At 46.2% G+C, this 13,738-nt stretch overlaps 1 pseudogene across 1 annotated transcript in view; it reads left to right on the top strand.

Moving 5' to 3' along the window:
• LOC145488990 (uncharacterized) overlaps nucleotides 1-13,104 on the top strand; it is a 389,561-nt pseudogene extending 376,457 nt beyond the window's left edge. The window contains exon 2 of the transcript XR_014049553.1: nucleotides 13,031-13,104. The product of XR_014049553.1 is annotated as an uncharacterized LOC145488990 (transcript). The remainder of the gene's footprint in view (nucleotides 1-13,030) is intronic.
• Nucleotides 13,105-13,738: the final 634 nt, after the last annotated feature.

Genomic DNA, 13,738 nt, shown 5'->3' with positions numbered 1-13,738 from the left:
GTCTCGGCTACTCTTTTAGTGTTAAAATAAAGTGGGGCTCTATTTCGGCCCAGAAGCTCCAAAGTAAGGGTTCAAAAAAATTTGCTGTGTCCATTTCACTGGAAACCAAGGCCATCAGGAGTTAGTTTAGTGTTCCCGGGACTGGAATATATCCCCCAGGTTCCGGCAAATCGAGCCGAAGTTAGTCAAAATCACGATTTGCGTAAGACAGACTCCGCTACTCTTACTCTTAAAAAGAAGTGGGGCTATATTTCGGCCCAGAAGCTCGAAGGTGAGTCTTCACAACGTTTTGCTCTGTGACTTTCAATGCAAAGCAAGGCGATCAGGAGTTAGTTTAGAGTCCCCGGGACTGGAAAATATCTCCCAAGTTCCGGGATATCGATCCGAAGTTGGTCAAAAGCACGATGCGCGAAACGCGATCTCGACTATTGTTTCAGTCTTAAAGTGAAGTGGGGCTATATTTCGGCCCAGAAGATCGAAAGTGACCGTTTAAAAAGTTACGCTTTGTGCATTTAACTGCAAACAAAGGCCATCAGAAGTTAGTTTAAAGTCCCCCGGACTGGAAAATATCCGCCAAGTTCCGGGAAATCGAGCTGAAGTTGGTCAAAATCAGGATGCCTGTAAGGCGGTCTCCGCTACTCTTTCAGTCTTAAAGTGAAGTGGGGCTATATTTCGGCCCAGAAGCTGCAAAGTGATCGTTAAAAAAGTTATGCTCTGTGCATTTCACTGCAAACCAAGGCCGTCAGAACTTAGTTTAGAGTCCCCCGGACTGCAAAATATCCCCCAAGTTCCGGGAAATCGAGCTGAACTTTGTCAAAATCACGATGCGCGTAAGGCGGTCTCGGCTACTACTTCAGGGTTAAAGTGAAGTGGGCTTCTATTTAAGCCCACAAGCTAGAAGGTGAGTGTTAAAAAAGTTCTGCTCTGTCCATTTCTCCGAAAACCAAGGCCATAAGGAGTTAATTTAGAGCTCGCGGGACTCGAATATACCCGCCAAGCTCCGGGAAATCGACCCGAACTTGGTCAAAATCACGATTCGCGTAAGACGGTTTCGGCTACTCTTTCAGTCTTAAAGTAAAGTGGGCTATATTTCGGGCCAGAAGCTCGAAAGTGAGCGTTCAAAAAGTTTGGCTGTGTCCATTTCAACGCAAACCAAGGCGATCAGGAGTTTCTTTAGAGTCTCCAGGACTGGAAAATCTCCCCCAAATTCCGGGAAATCGAGCCGAAGTTGGTCAAAATCACGATGCGCGCAAGGCGGTCTCAGCTATTCTTTCAGTCTTAAAGGGAAGTTGGGCTATATTTTAGGCTAGAAGCTCGAAGATAAGCGTTCAAAAAGTTTTGCTGTGTCCATTTCACTGCAAACCAAGGCCATCAGGAATAAGTTTAGAGTCCACAGAACTGGAAAATATTCCCTAATTTCCGGCAAATCGAGCCGAAGTTGCTCAAAATCACGATGCGCGTAAGGCGGACTCGGCTCATCTTTCACTCTTCAAGTGAAGTGGGGCTATATGTCGGCCTAGAGGCTCGAAACGCTGCTTTCAAAAAGTTTGGCTTTTTCAATTTCACTGCAAAATAAGGCCATCCGGACTTAGTTTCAGTCCCCGGGACTAGAAAATATCCCCCAAGTCCCCCGAAATCAAGCCGAAGATGGTCAAAATCACGATGCGCGCAAGGCGGTCTCCGCTACTCTTTAAGTCTTAAAGTGAAGTGGGGCTATGTTTCGGCCCAGAAGCTCGAAAGGAAGCGTTCAAAAAGTTTTCCTGTGTCCATTTCACTGCAAACCCAGGCCATCAGGAGTTAGTTTAGAGTCCCTAGGACTGGAATATATCCCCCAAGTTCCGGGAAATCGAGCCAAATTTTGGTCAAAATCACCATGCGCGTAAGCCGGTCTCGGCTACTCTATCAGTCTTAAAGTGAAGTGGGGCTATATTTCGGCCCAGAAGCTGCAAAGTGATCGTTAAAAAAGTTATGCTCTGTGCATTTCACTGCAAACCAAGGCCATCAGGAGTTAGTTTAGAGTTTCCCGGACTGGAAAATATCCCCCAAGTTCCGGGAAATCGAGCTGAAGTTGGTCAAAATCAGGATGGCTGTAAGGCGGTCTCCGCTACTCTTTCAGTCTTCAAGTGAAGTGGGGCTATATTTCGGCCCAGAAGCTGCAAAGTGATCGTTAAAAAAGTTATGCTCTGTGCATTTCACTGCAAACCAAGGCCATCAGGACTTAGTTTAGAGTCCCTCCGACTGCAAAATATCCCCCAAGTTCCGGGAAATCGAGCTGAACTTGGTCAAAATCACCATGCGCGTAAGCCGGTCTCGGCTACTCTATCAGTCTTAAAGTAAAGTTGGGCTATATTTTGTTCCAGAAACTCACAAGTGAGCGTTTAAAAAGTTCTGCTAAGTCCACTTCACTGCAAACCACGACAATGAGGAGTTAGTTTAGAAATCCCGGGACTGGAAAATATCCTCGAAGTTGCGGCAAATCGAGCCGAAGTTGGTGAAAATCACGATGCGCGGAAGGCGTTCTTTGCTACTCTTTCCGTCTTAAAGTGAAGTGGGGCTATATTTCGGCCTAGAAGCTCGACACCGAGCGAGCGCTCCTTTTATCTGTGTCCATTTTAGTAAAAATTAAGGCCATCAGAAGTTAGTTTAGAGTCCCCGGGACTGTAAAATATCAACCAAAATCCGGCAAATCAACCAAAGTTGCTGTAAATCAGGATGTGCGTAAGAGTTTATGCTACTCTTACCGTTTTAAATTAAAGTGGGGCTATATTTCGGCCTAGAAGCTCCACACCTAGCGTCCGCCTCGTTTACCTCTGTCCCTTTCACTTAATAATACGGCAATCAGGAGTTAGTTTAGAGATCCCGGGACTGAAAAATATCCCCCTAGTCCCCGCAAATCCAGCCAAAGATGCTCAAAAATCACCATTCGCGTAAGGTGGTCTCGGCTACTCTTTTAGTCTTAAAATCAAGTGGGGCTATATTTCGGCCTAGAAGCTCGACACCTAGCTTGCGCTTCTTTAACCTGTGTCCATTTCAGCAAAAAATAAAGACATCAGGGTTTAGTTTAGAGATTCCGGCACTGGAAAATATTCCCCAATTTCCGGAAAATCGAGCCGAAGTTGATCAAAATCACGATGCGCGTAAGACGGTCTCGGCTACTCTTTCAGTCTTGAAGTGAAGTGGGGCTACATTGCTGCCCAAGAGCTTGAAAGTGAGCGTTTAAAAAGTTTTGCTCTGTCTATTTCACTGCAAACGAAGGCCATCAGGAGTTAATTTAGAGTTTCCGGGAGTAGAAAATATCCCCCAACTTCCTGGCAATCGAGCCGAGGTTGGTTAAAATCACCATGCCCGTGAGGCGGTCTCGGCTACTCTTTCAGTCTTAAAGTGAAGTGGGGCAATATTTCGGCCCAGAAGCTCTAAAGTGAGTGTTTAAGAAGGTTTTGCTGTGTCAATTTCACTGCAAACCAAAGCCATCAGGAATTAGTTTACAGACCCAGGGAGTGGAAAATATCCCCCAAATTCCGGGAAATTTAGCCGAAGTTGGTCAAAATCACCATGTGCGTAAGGCGGTCTCGGCTAATCTTTCAGTCTTAAAGTGAAGTGGGGCTATATATCTGCCCAGAAGCTCGAAAGTGACCGTTCAGAAGGTCTTCCTGTATCAATTTCACTGCAAGCAAAGGCGAGCAGAAGTTAGGTTAGAGTCCCAGAGACTGGAAAATATCCTGTAAGTGCGGGAAAACGGGGACAAAGGTTGTCAAAATGAAGATACGCGTAAGGCCGTCTCGGCTATTCGTTCAGTCTTAAAGTGAAGTGAGGCTGTACTTCGGCCCAGAAGGTCCAAAGTGAGCGTTCAAAAAAAATTGCTGTGTCCATTTCACTGCAAACCAAGGCAATCAGGAGATAGTTTAGAGTCCCCGAGACTTGAATATATCCCCTAAGTTCCGGGATATCGAGCCAAAGTTTGTCAAACTCACGATGCGCGTAAGACGGACTCGGCTCCTCTTTCAATCTTAAAGTAGAGTGGGGCTATATTTCGGCCCAGAAGCTCGAAGGTGAGCGTTCAAAATGTTTTCCTCTGTCCATTTCAATACAAACCAAGGCGATCAGGGGTTAGTTTAGAGTCCTCGGGACTGGAAAATACCCCCCAAGTTCCTAGAAATCGATCCGAAGTTGGTCAAAATCACGATGCGCGTAAGGCGGTCTCGGCTACTCTTTCAGTCTTTAAGTGAAGTGTGGCTATATTTCGGCAAAGAAGGTCGAAAGTGAGCGTTGAAAAAGTTATGCTGTGCCCAATTCACTGCAAAGCAAGGCAATCAGGTGTTAGTTTAGAGTCCGTCGGATTGGAAAATATCCCCCAAGCTCCGGGATATCGATCCGAAGTTGGTCAAAATCACGATTCGCGAAACGCGGGTCGGCCATTGTTGCAGTCTTAAAGTGAAGTGGGGCTATATTTCAGCCCAGAAGCTCGAAAGTGACCGTTTAAAAAGTTACCCTTCGTGCATTTAACTGCAAAAAAAGGCCATCAGGAGTTATTTTAAAGTCCCCCGGACTGGAAAATATCCCCCAAGTTCCGGGAAATCGAGCTGAACTTGGTCAAAATCACGATGTCTGTAAGGCGGTCTCGGCTATTCTTTCAGTCTTCAAGTGAAGTGGGGCTATATTTTGGCGCAGAAGCTCGAAGATGAGCGTTCAAAAAGTCTTCCTGTGTCCATTTCATTGCAAACCAAGGCCATCAGAAATTAGTTTAGAGTCCACAGAACTGGAAAATATTCCCTAATTTCCGGCAAATCGAGCCGAAGTTGGTCAAAATCACGATGCGCGTAAGGCGGACTCGGCTCATCTTTCACTCCTCAAGTGAAGTGGGGCTATATTTCGGCCCAGAAGCTCGAAACTCTGCTTTCAAAAACTTTTGCTGTTTCAATTTCACTGCAAAACAAGGTCATCAGGACTTAGTTTATAGTCCCCAGGACTAGAAAATATCCCCCGAGTCCCGCGAAATCAAGCCGAAGATGGTCAAAATCACGATGCGCGTAAAGCGGTCTCGGCAACTCTTTAAGTCTTAAAGTGAAGTGGGGTTATATTTCGGCCCAGAAGGTCCAAAGTGAGCGCTCAAAAAGTTTTGCTGTGTCCATTTCACTGCAAAGCAAGGCCATCAGGAGTTAGTTTAGAGTCCCCGGGACTGGAAAATATCCCCCAAGTTCCGGAAAATCAAGCCAAAGTTGGTCAAAATGACGATGCGCGCAAGACGGTCTCGGCTACACTTTCAGGCTTAAAGTGAAGTGGGGCTATATTCGGCTCAGAAGCTTGAAGGTGAGCGTTTAAAATGTTTTGCTCTGTCCATTTCAATGCAAACCAAGGCGATCGGGAGTTTGTTTACAGTCCCTGGGACTGAAAAGTATCCCACAAGTTCCGGCAAATTGAGCCAAAGTTGCTCAAAATCACGATGCGCGTAAGGCCGTTTCGTCTATTTTTTCAGTCTTAAAATGAAGTGGGGCTATATTTCGACCTAGAAGCTCGGCACTGAACGTGCGCTAATTAAATCTGTGTCGATTTCACTGAAAACTAAGGCAATCAGGAGTTAGTTTAGAGCTCCCAAAGCTGGAAACTATCCCCCAATTTCCGGGAAATCGAGCCATAGAGGCTCAAAATCACGATGCGCGTAAGGCGGTTTCGTCTACTCTTTCAGCCTTAAAATGAAATGGGCTATATTTCGGCCCAAAGGCTCGAAAGTGAGCGTTCAAAAAGTTTTCCTGTGTCCATTTCACTGCAAACCAAGGCCAAGAGCAAATACGTTAGAGTCCCCGGGATTGTGAAATATCACCCAAGTTCCGGGAAATCAAGCGGAAGTTGGTCAAAATCACGTTGCGCGCAAGGCGGTCTCGGCTACTCTTTCAGTATTAAAGTGAAGTGGGGCTATATTTCGACCCAGCAGCTCGAAAGTGAGCGTTCAAAAAGTTTTCCTGTGTCCATTGCTCGGCCAACCAAGGCAATCAGGAGGTAGTTTAGAGTCCCCGGGACTGGAAAATATCCCCCCAGTTCCTGGAAATGGAGCCGAACTTGGTCAAAATCACGATGCGCTTAAGACGGTCTCGGTTACTCTTTAAGTCTTAAAGTGATGTGGGGTATTATTTCGGCCCAGAAGCTCGAAACTGAGTGTTTAAAAAGTTTTGCCGTGTCGATTTCACTGCAAACCAAGGCCATCAGGAGTTAGTTTAGAGACCCAGGGAGTGGAAAATATCCCCCAAATTCCGGGAAATTTAGCCGAAGTTTGTCAAAATCACCAGGGCGTAAGGCGGTCTTGGCTAATCTTTCAGTCTTAAAGTGAAGTGGGGCTATATTTCGCCCCAGAAGCTCGAAAGTGAGCGTTCAAAAAGTTTTCCTGTGTCAATTTCACTTCGAACCAAAGCCATCAAGAGTTAGTTTAGAGTCCCAGGGACTGGAAAATATCCCGTAAGTGCCGAAAAATCGAGACAAAGTTTGGCAAAATAAATAAGCGCGTAAGGCCGTCTCGGCTACTCTTTTAGTGTTAAAATAAAGTGGGGCTCTATTTCGGCCCAGAAGCTCCAAAGTAAGGGTTCAAAAAAATTGGCTGTGTCCATTTCACTGGAAACCAAGGCCATCAGGAGTTAGTTTAGTGTTCCCGGGACTCGAATATATCCACCAGGTTCCGGGAAATCGAGCCGAAGTTAGTCAAAATCACGATTTGCGTAAGACAGACACGGCTACTCTTACCGTTAAAAAGAAGTGGGGCTATATTTCGGCCCACAAGCTCGAAGGTGAGTCTTCACAACGTTTTGCTCTGTGACTTTCAATGCAAAGCAAGGCGATCAGGAGTTAGTTTAGAGTCCCCGGGACTGGAAAATATCTCCCAAGTTCCGGGATATCGATCCGAAGTTGGTCAAAATCACGATGCGCGAAACGCGATCTCGGCTATTGTTTCAGTCTTAAAGTGAAGTGGGGCTATATTTCGGCCCAGAAGCTCGAAAGTGACCGTTTAAAAAGTTACGCTTTGTGCATTTAACTGCAAACAAAGGCCATCAGGAGTTAGTTTAAAGTCCCCCGGACTGGAAAATATCCGCCAAGTTCCGGGAAATCGAGCTGAAGTTGGTCAAAATCAGGATGCCTGTAAGGCGGTCTCCGCTACTCTTTTAGTCTTAAAGTGAAGTGGGGCTATATTTCGGTCCAGAAGCTGCAAAGTGATCGTTAAAAAAGTGATGCTCTGTGCATTTCACTGCAAACCAAGGCCATCAGGACTTAGTTTAGAGTCCCTCGGACTGCAAAATATCCCCCAAGTTACGGGAAATCGAGCTGAACTTTGTCAAAATCACGATGCGCGTAAGGCGGTCTCGGCTACTATTTCAGGGTTAAACTGAAGTGGGCTTCTATTTAAGCCCACAAGCTAGAAGGTGAGTGTTAAAAAAGTTCTGCTCTGTCCATTTCTCCGATAACCAAGGCCATAAGGAGTTAATTTAGAGCTCGCGGGACTCGAATATATCCGCCAAGCTCCGGGAAATCGACCCGAACTTAGTCAAAATCACGATTCGCGCAAGACGGTTTCGGCTACTCTTTCAGTCTTAAAGTAAAGTGGGCTATATTTCGGGCCAGAAGCTCGAAAGTGAGCGTTCAAAAAGTTTCGCTGTGTCCATTTCAATGCAAACCAAGACGATCAGGAGTTAGTTTAGAGTCTCCGGGACTGGAAAATATCCCCCAAATTCCGGGAAATCGAGCCGAAGTTGGTCAAAATCACGATTCGCGCAAGGCGGTCTCAGCTATTCTTTCAGTCTTTAAGTGAAGTTGGGGCTATATTTCGGCCTAGAAGCTCGAAACTTTGCTTTCAAAAAGTTTGGCTGTTTCAATTTCACTGCAAAACAAGGCCATCCCGACTTAGTTTACAGTCCCCGGGACTAGAAAATATCCCCCAAGTCCCGCCAAATCAAGCCGAAGATGGTCAAAATCGCGATGCGCGTAAGGCGGTCTCGGCAACTCTTTAAGTCTTAAAGTGTAGTGGGGCTATGTTTCGGCCCAGAAGCTCGAAAGGAAGCGTTCAAAAAGTTTTCCTGTGTCCATTTCACTACAAACCCAGGCCATCAGGATTTAGTTTAGAGTCCCTCCGACTGCAAAATATCCCCCAAGTTCCGGGAAATCGAGCCAAATTTGGTCAAAATCACCATGCGCGTAAGCCGGTCTCGGCTACTCTATCAGTCTTAAAGTAAAGTTGGGCTATATTTTGTTCCAGAAACTCACAAGTGAGCGTTTAAAAAGTTCTGCTAAGTCCACTTCACTGCAAACCACGACAATGAGGAGTTAGTTTAGAAATCCCGGGACTGGAAAATATCCTCGAAGTTGCGGCAAATCGAGCCGAAGTTGGTGAAAATCACGATGCGCGGAAGGCGTTCTTTGCTACTCTTTCCGTCTTAAAGTGAAGTGGGGCTATATTTCGGCCTAGAAGCTCGACACCGAGCGAGCGCTCCTTTTATCTGTGTCCATTTTAGTAAAAATTAAGGCCATCAGAAGTTAGTTTACAGTCCCCGGGACTGTAAAATATCAACCAAAATTCGGCAAATCAACCAAAGTTGCTGAAAATCACGATGTGCGTAAGAGTTTATGGTACTCTTACCGTTTTAAATTAAAGTGGGGCTATATTTCGGCCTAGAAGCTCCACACCTAGCGTCCGCTTCGTTTACCTCTGTCCTTTTCACTTAATAATACGGCAATCAGGAGTTAGTTTAGAGTCCCCGGGACTGAAAAATATCCCCCTAGTCCCCGCAAATCCAGCCAAAGACGCTCAAAAATCACCATTCGCGTAAGGCGGTCTCGCCTACTCTTTCAGTCTTAAAGTAAAATGGGGCTATATTTCGGCCCAGAAGCTCGAGAGTGAGCGTTCAAAAACTTTCGCTGTGTCCATTTCACTGCAAACCAAGACAAGCAGGAGTTAGTTGAGAGTCCCCGGGACTGGAAAATATCCTCCAGGTTCCGGGAAATCAACCCGAAGTTTGTCAAAATCACCATGCGCGTAAGGCGGTCTCGGCTACTCTCTCAGTGTTAAAGTAATGGGGGGCTATATTTTGGCCCAGAAGCTCGAAATTGAGCGTTCAAAACGTTTTCCTGGGTCCATTTTACTGCAACCCAAGGCCATCAGGAATTAGTTTAGAGTCCTCAGAACTGGAATATATCCCCTTAGTTCCGGCGAATCGAGCCGAAGTTGCTAAAAATCAGGATGCGCGTAAGTCGGTCTCGGCTACTCTTTAAGTCTTCAAGTGAAGTGGGGTTCTATTTCGGTCCAGAAGCTCGAAAGTATGCGTTCAAAAACTTTTTCTGTTTCCGTTTCACTGCAAACCAAGACCAGCACGAGTTAGTTTAGAGTCCCCGGGACTGGAAAATATTTCGCAAGTTCCGGGAAATCGAGCCGAAGTTGATTAAAATCACGATGCGCGAAACGTGGTCTCGGCTACTGTTTCAGTCTTAAAGTGAAGTATGGCTATATTTCGGCCGACAACCTCGAAAGTGAGCGTTCAAAAAGCTTTGCTGTGTCCATTTCACTGCAAAACAAGGCCATCGGCACCTAGTTTAGCGTCCAAGGGACTGGAAAATATCCCCTAGGTTCCGGGAAATCCACCCGAACTTTGTCAAAATCACCATGCGCGTAAGGCGGTCTCCGCTACTTTTTCAGTATTAAAGTAAAGTGGGCTATATTTCGGCCCAGAAGCTTGAAGGTGAGCGTTCAAAAAGTTTTGCTGTCTCCATTTCACTGCAAACCAAGGCCATCAAGAGTTAGTTTAGACTCCCTGGGACTGGAAAATATATCCCAAGTTCCGGAATATGGACCCGAAGTTGGTCAAAATCACGATGCGCGCACGCCGGTCTCGGATACTCTTTAAGTCGTAAGTGATGTGGGACTATATTTCGGCCTAGAAGCTCGAAAGTGTGCGTTCAAAAACTTGTGCTGTGTAAATTTCACTGCAAACCATGGCCATCAGGAGTTAGTTTAGAGTCCCCAGGACTCGAAAATATTCCCCAAGTTCCAGGAAAGCGAGCAGAAGTTGATCAAAATCACGATGCGCGTACCGCGGTCTCGGCTACTGTTTCAGTCTTAAAGTGAAGTGTGCCTATATTCCGGCCCAAGAGCTCGAAAGTGAGCGTTCAAAAAGTTTTGCTGTGTCCATTTCACTGGAAACCAAGGCCGTCAGGAGTTAGTTTAGAGTCCCCGGGACTGGAAAATATTCTCCAAGTTCCAGGAAATCGCGCCGAAGTTGATGAAAATTACGATGCGCGTAACGGGCTCGCGGCTATTCTTTCAGTCTTAAATTTAAGTAGGGCTATATTTCGGCCCTCAAGCTCGAAGATGAGCGTTCAGAATGTTTTGCTGTGTTCATTAAACTGCAAACCAAGGTCATCGGGAGTTAGTTTAGCGTCCCCGGGACTTGAAATTATTCGCCAACTTCCCGGAAATCGATCAAAAGTGGCAAAAAATCGCGATGCGCGTAAGGCGGTCTCGGCTACTCTTTCAGTCTTAAAATTAAGGGGGGCTATATTTCGACCTAGAAGCTCGAGACCGGGCGTGCGCTAATTTTACCTGTGTCCATTTCACTGACATCTTAGGCCATCAGGAGTTAGTTTAGAGTCCTTGGGACTGGAAAATATTTCCCAAATTCTGGCAGATCGACCCAAAGTTGCTCAAAATCACCATGCGCGTAAGGCGGTCTCGGCTACTCTTTCAGTCTTAAAATGAAGTGGGGCTATATTTCGGCCGAGAAGCTCGACACCGAGCGTGCGCTCCTTTTGCCTGTGTGCATATCACTGAAAACTAAGTTCATCATGAGTTAGCATAGAGTCCTCGGGACTGGAAAATATTCCCCGAATTCCGGCAAATCGAGCCAAAGATGCTCAAAATCAAGATGCGAGTAAGGCGGTCTCGGCTACTCTTTCACTCTGAAAATGAAGTGGGGCCATATTTCGGTTCTACAAGCTTGACACCGAACGTGCGCTCCTTTTGCCTGTGTCCTTTTCACTAAGAACTAAGTCCATCAGGAGATAGTTTAGAGTCCTCGAGACTGGAAAATATTCTCCAAGTTTCGGCAAATTGAGCCATAGTTTCTTAAAATTACGATAAGCGTACGGCAGTTTCGTTTACTCTTTCAGTCTCAAAATGAACTGGGGCTACATTTCGGCCTAGAAGCTCGACACGGAGCGTGCGCTCCTGTTACCTCTGACCATTTTACTGAAAACTAAGGCCATCAAGAGTTAGGGTAGAGTCCCCGGGACTGGAAAATATCCCCCAAGTTTTGGCAGATCGAGCCATAGTGGCTAAAACTTTCGGTGCGCTTAAGGCGGTTTCGTCTACCCTTTCAGTCTTAAAACAAAGTGGGGCTACATTTCGGCCTACAACCTGGAAACCTAGCGTGCGCCCCTTTTACCTGTGTCCATTTCACTAAAAACCAAGGCATTCAGGAGTTAGTTTAGAGCTTCCGGGACTGGAAAATATCCCCCAAGTCCTAGGAAATCAAGCCGAAGTTCGACAAAATTACCATGCGCGTAAGGCGGTCCCGGCTACTCTTTCAGTCTTAAAGTGAAGTGGGGCTATATTTCGGCCCAGAAGCTCGAAAGTGAACGTTCAAAAAGTTTGGCTGTGTCCATTTCACTGAAAACCAAGGCCATCAGGAATTAGTTTAGAGTGCCCGGGACTGGGAATTATCTCCCAAGTTCCGGGAAATCGAGCCGAAGTAGCCCAAAATCACGATGCGCGTAAGGCGGTCTCGGCTAGTCTTTCAGTCTTAAAGTGAAGTAGGGCTATGCTTCGGCCCAGAAGCTCAAAAGTGAGCGTTCAAAAAGTTGTGCTGTGTCCATTTCACTGCAAACCAAGGCAATCAGGAGTTAGTTTAGAGTCCCCGATACGGGAAAATATCCCCCATTTCCCGGGAAATCGAGCCAAAGTTGGTCAGAATCACGATGCGCGTAAGGCGGTCCCGGCTACTCTTTCATTCTTAAAGTGAACTGGGGCAATATTTCCGCCCAGAAGCTCGAAAGTGAGCGTTTAAAAAGTTGTGCTGTGTCCATTTCACTCCAGAGCAAGGCCATCACGAGTTACTTTAGAGTCCGCGGGACTGGAAAATATCCCCCAAGTTCCGGGAAATCGAGCCGAAGTTGGTCAAAATTACGATGGGCGTAAGCCGGTCTCGGCTACTCTTTCACTCTTAAAGTGAAGTGGAGCTATATTTCGGCCCAGAAGCTCGAAAGTGAGCGTTCAAAAAGTTTTCCTGTGTCCATTTTACTGCAGAGCAAGGACGTCGGGGGTCAGTTTAGAGTCCCCGGGACGGGAAAATATCCCCCAAGTTTCGGGAAATTTAACCGAAGTTGGTCAAAACCACGACGCGCGTACGGCGGTCTCGGCTACTCTTTCAGCCTTAAAGTGAAGTGGGGCAATATTTCGGCCCAGAAGCTCGAAACTGAGTGTTTAAAAAGTTTTGCTGTGTCCATTTCACTGCAAAACAAGGCCATCACGACTTAGTTTAGCGTCCAAGGGACTGGAAATATCCCCCAAGTTACGGGAAATCCACCCGAAGTTAGTCCAAATCACGATGCGCTTAAGGGGGTCTCGGCTACTCTTTCAGTCTTAAGGTAAAGTGGGCTGAGATTTAACTCCAGAAGCTCGAAAGTAAGGGTTCAAAAATTTTTGTCTGTATTTCACTCACATCTTAGACAATCAGGAGTGAGTTTAGAGACTTTGGGACTGGAAAATATCTCCCAAGTTTCGCCAGATCGAGCCGAAGATCCTCAAAATCACAATGCGCGTAAGGCGCTCCCGCCTACTCTTTCAGTCTTAAAAAGAAGTAGGGCTATATTTCGGCCAGCGAGCTCGAAAGTGCGCGTTAAAAAAGTGTTCCTGTGTCCATTTCACTGGAAACCAAGGCCATCAGGAGTTAGTTTAGAGTCCTCGGGACTGGAAAATATCCCCCTATTTCCGGGAAATCGAGCCGAAGTATCCCAAAATCACGATGCGCGTAAGGCGGTCTCGGCTACTCTTTCAGTCTTAAAGTTAAGTGGGGCTATATTTCGACCCATAAACTCGAAAGTGAGCGTTCAAAAAGTTTTGCTGTGTCCATTTAACTGCAAACTAAGGCCATCGGAAGTTAGTTTAGCTTCCCCGGGAATTGAAAATATTCGCAAACTTCCGGGAAATCGAGCCGAAGTTGGTCAAAATTACGATGCGCGTAAGGCGGTCTCGGCTACTCTTTCAGTCTTAAAGTGAAGTAGGGCTCTATTTCGGCCGAGAAGCTCGAAAGTGAGCGTTCAAAAAAATGTGCTGTGTCCATTTCACTGCAAACCAACGCCATCAGCAGTAAGTTTAGAGTCCCCGCGACTGCAATATATCCCCGAAGTTCCGGGAAATCGAACGGAAGTTGGTCAAAATCACGATGCGCGTAAGACGGTCTCGGCTACTCTTTCAGTCTTAAAGTAAAGTGGGGCTATATTTCGGCCCAGAAGCTCGAAAGTGACCCTTTAAAAAGTTACGCTTTGTGCATTTAACTGCAAACCAAGGCCATCAGGAGTTAGTTTAAAGTCCCCCGAACTGGAAAATATCCGCCAAGTTCCGGGAAATCGAGCTGAACATGGTCAAAATCACGATGGTCGGAAGGCGGTCTCCGCTACTATTTCAGTCTTAAAGTGAATTACGGTTGTATTTCGGCCCAGAAGCTCGAAACTGAGCGTTCAAAAAGTTTTCCTGCGTCCATTTCACTGCAAA

The sequence above is a fragment of the Orbicella franksi genome, chromosome 6, assembly GCF_964199315.1.
Source record: "Orbicella franksi chromosome 6, jaOrbFran1.1, whole genome shotgun sequence".
NCBI classification, from domain to species: domain Eukaryota; kingdom Metazoa; phylum Cnidaria; class Anthozoa; order Scleractinia; family Merulinidae; genus Orbicella; species Orbicella franksi.
Note: the sequence above shows the minus strand (reverse complement) of the source record. Positions and strands in the feature narration are given on the sequence as shown.